This window comes from Saccopteryx bilineata, chromosome 4 (assembly GCF_036850765.1).
Source record: "Saccopteryx bilineata isolate mSacBil1 chromosome 4, mSacBil1_pri_phased_curated, whole genome shotgun sequence".
In the NCBI taxonomy this organism is placed as follows: domain Eukaryota; kingdom Metazoa; phylum Chordata; class Mammalia; order Chiroptera; family Emballonuridae; genus Saccopteryx; species Saccopteryx bilineata.
In genome coordinates this window covers 63,976,686-63,980,452 of record NC_089493.1, presented here as the reverse complement: position 1 = coordinate 63,980,452, position 3,767 = coordinate 63,976,686, and the positions used below count along the sequence as shown (strand labels likewise).

Sequence of the window (3,767 nt, the reverse complement as noted above, 5' to 3'; positions counted from 1 at the left end):
GTTTGAGTCAGCTGTCTCCTTTCTGCAGTCCTATAGCACCTTCCATAGCCTTAGGTCAGACACTATCTCATATGGTAAATGTAAGTTAACTTGTGGATTCTTGTGTCGACCCTAGCTTCCAGTATTGTTCTTCTCTATATCTCCAACAAGCATAGTCCCTACCATAAAGTAGCCAAACAATAACTGTTTGTTGAATGCAGTTATTGGATTAGAGAGAGCTCCTTTTATTTAGGCCTAAGGGGGAAAAAGCAAAATTCCAGAAAAGCAGAAAGGGCTGTTACCAATACTCAATACCTTATCCCCAATAATAGTGCAGGAGCTGAGAACTTAGTTGATTCCTAGTTAAAATATACATCTTTATGATTATACAAAAAATTTTCCAAGTAGCCAATTTTTGTTGGTTCAGCTTGACATCTGGTGCTACGATTCTCCAGTTCTAAAGGTGCTTTAGCCAGCCCTATTCCTTTTAAGGAGAGAAGAGTCAGCCATGTTCTCCATTAGCCTCCAGTTTCTCATCTGCATTCAGATCCACACTCTTGGGCAGGCCAGGCTTGAAGCTCACTCTCAGAGAGCCCCCGCTCACTCTCAGAGAGCCCCCGGGCTCCAGAGCTTACAGTCCAGGATCCAAACCCCAGCCCTACCCCTTGCCACGTTTGTAATCTCAGGCAAGTTCTTCACCTCTCTGAGCCGGGCTGATAGAAATGGGAATAATAACAACTTCCTCATACCTAGCACATTGCACATAATGGGAGCCAAATAAATGTGAGTTTCCCTTTCTCAGGAGGTGAGAGGAGCTAGTAAGTCATAGGGTGATGCTGGACAAAGGCCCTGACATTTACAGGATCCCTGAAAATGAAAAGTGACCGCAGCCTAGGGACCACTTGCCACCTCTTTAAAATCTGATAAAAACAGGTCATGGTCACTCAAAGCCTTACTGCACCTGAGCTAGCAGTCCTGATGGATTCCTTAATCAGAGCATGGAGGCATATTCAACCCTGCAAGGCTGAAATTGGGGCACAGCTGATAGTGAGATAGGCTCCACTGAAGGCAAGAAAATATTTGCCTGATTTCCAAGCAAAGAATATTGAGAGATTCATCAAATGCTTTGTCAGAGCTCTGGGACTGTCCAGAGGTGTCTGAGAGCAAACCCCTGCAAATCACAACCCTGGGATTGAGAAAGGAGAGAAAGGGGAAGGTTTTCATCAGTTGAGAAATCTGAGTATTCAAAGGAATTTCAAACATATATCCATCCCTTCTGAGGTCAAAGTAAGACCAACTATTCTGATTTTCAGGGACTTAAAAGCCAAATAATTTGGGTGGGAAGTTCAGGGTCTATGCTTTCTAGATGCTCCAAGAAGAGTTCCCTTAAATCAGTATGAAAAAAGAGATAAAGCGGGGTGTGGCCTGGCGCCAACTCCTGGCTTCAGTGTGAGGGTGGTGGCGTGGGCAGTCCTGTGGGAAGGGGGCTGGGGGTTTGTGCGCAGGACAAGCACCGTCTTCTCATTGCTGAACGCTGGACTCTGATTTAGGAACTAGTGACCAGAGGTGACTGGGAGCCTGAATTTCTGAGGATGGAAATTCACATAAGATAATGTTCAAAACACTCACAGTGATGGAGCTCCCAACCCCACCCTTCCCCTGAGTTTGGTTGGGGGAGGTCTTGAACCCAGATTAGAGGGACTGTTCGGAAACCTGGAAGGGCAGAGCCTGCAGAGTTCCCTGTCACAGGAGGGAAGTTTCAAGCAGGTGACAGTTACTCAAAGATTCAAACTGGAGAGGTAGCCTAGTTGTGAGCTCAAACCTCATATTTCAGAGAGGGCTTATAGAAGGAGAAGCCCAGCTATGTGAAACGGCAAATGCTTCCCATTTAATTCAGATCTAATTAGATGTCAGCTTTCTTTCTTTCTTTCTTTCTTTCTTTCTTTCTTTCTTTCTTTCTTTCTTTCTTTCTCTTTCTTTCTTTCTTTCTTTCTTTTTTTCTTTCCCTCTCTCTCTCTCTCTTTCTTTTCAGAGTTCACCTTTTTATTAAATAATATACAAGAGGTTTGGTCAAAAAGACCAAAGCCCATGTCATCATCAGACTCTTCAGATTCTTCTCTTTTTGCTTCTACTTTCTTCTCAGCTGGGGCAATGCGGTGGAAGAGGCAAAACCTCCTGCTGGTGTAGCACTAGCTGCTGGGGCAGGCCTACCAGCCCCTACACTGCAGATGAGGCTTCCAGTGTTAACATTGGCCAGAGCCTTTGCAAACAAACCTGTCCAGAAAGGTTCAACATTTATACTAGCTGCTTTACTGAGGGCATTGATCTTATTCTCTGTCACCATCACCTCATGGTTGTCAGATTAAGGGCGGAGTAGGTGCAGGTGAGCTCTGAGACAGAACACATGGTGCGGGTGAGTGCTGCCTGAGTGGTGCTAGTTGCCAGGTGAAGTGAGGACTTCACCCCACCATGGCCTTAGCCTCCTTGGAAGAACTGAGCACCTTACCAGCAGCTGGAGAAAGAGGCCAGATTTCTTCTACTGGGGAGAAACCTTCCAAAGGTAATGGATGGGAAAGGCTTCAGCCAGAGCTCCCACCTTGCAGACTACCTGAGACTTTACACCAGAGTAAGACTCTATGTGCATAATGCTTGTGGGGAAGACTTCATTCACTATGTGGCTCTCCCTGAGCAACAGAGAGCACATGCAGGAGAAAAGCCATTGAGATGCACTCAGTGTGTGGAAGCATTCTGTCACAGCTCAGACCTTCTTGAACACCAGTGAGTTCATACCCAGGAAAGACATTTTGAATGCAAAGAATGTGGGGAAGCTTCAGTCAGAGTTCATTATTCACTCAACATCAGAGAACTCACACAGGAGAAACATCCTATGAATGTAATGAATGTAGAAAATCCTTCATTAGGAGCTCAAGCCTTATTCAACATTATCAGGTCCACACAAAAATGAAGCAATATGATTGTAAAAATTGTAGGAAGGCCTTTCCTCATTTCTCAGACCTCATCAGACTTAAGAGAATTCACACTGGAGAGAAGACCTTTGAATGTAATGAATGTGGATAAGCCCTTATTCAGGTATCAAAGCTTATCCAACATTGGAGGATCCATATTGGAGAGAAGCCTTATGTTTGCAATGAGTGCAGGAAGCCTTTCAGCCAGATATCAAACTTTATTCAGCATCAGAGAATTCTCACTGGAGAGAAGAAACTCTACACATGTAATGTAGGTGGGAAAGCTTTTTTTTCTGAGTTTATACCCTATTTGACACCAGAAGATTCACACTGGAGAGAAGGGATGTGAATGTAAGGACTGCGGGAAAGCTTTCCCTGAAAGCACCAGGCTTATTCTACATCAGATCATTCATACTGGAGAAAAGCCCTGGGAGCATAGTTATTGTAAGACAGGGTTTGTTCAGAAGTCAAACTTCCTTCAACACCAGAAAACTCAAACTTTATAAATATAGTCAATATAGGAAAGATTTCCACTCTACCCCAAACTTAAAATATAGTCACATTGTTCACTAACAGGGACTTCTCTTAAGTAAAACCCACATACATTTGGGTGAGAAGTCTAGATGTCATGGGAAACATACAAATAATTTATAAAGTAATTATTCTACCGCTCAGTGAGTAATGTTTGAAAGTACCTGGCATGAGCCCTAATTAATGTGGCCTTGGATGTGTCAGCATTTCCCAAAGTCACTGATGGGGCTCCTTTAGGAGCGGGCTATCACCTACTGCTTTGCAGCAGCGCTGGACTGCTGTCTTCCTCTT

At 44.1% G+C, this 3,767-nt stretch overlaps 1 pseudogene; it reads right to left on the bottom strand.

Annotated features, from left to right (window-relative positions):
* Nucleotides 1–481: 481 nt before the first annotated feature.
* LOC136335447 (large ribosomal subunit protein P1 pseudogene) lies at nucleotides 482–2,385 on the bottom strand (annotated as a pseudogene).
* Between the last annotated feature and the right edge of the window lie 1,382 nt (nucleotides 2,386–3,767).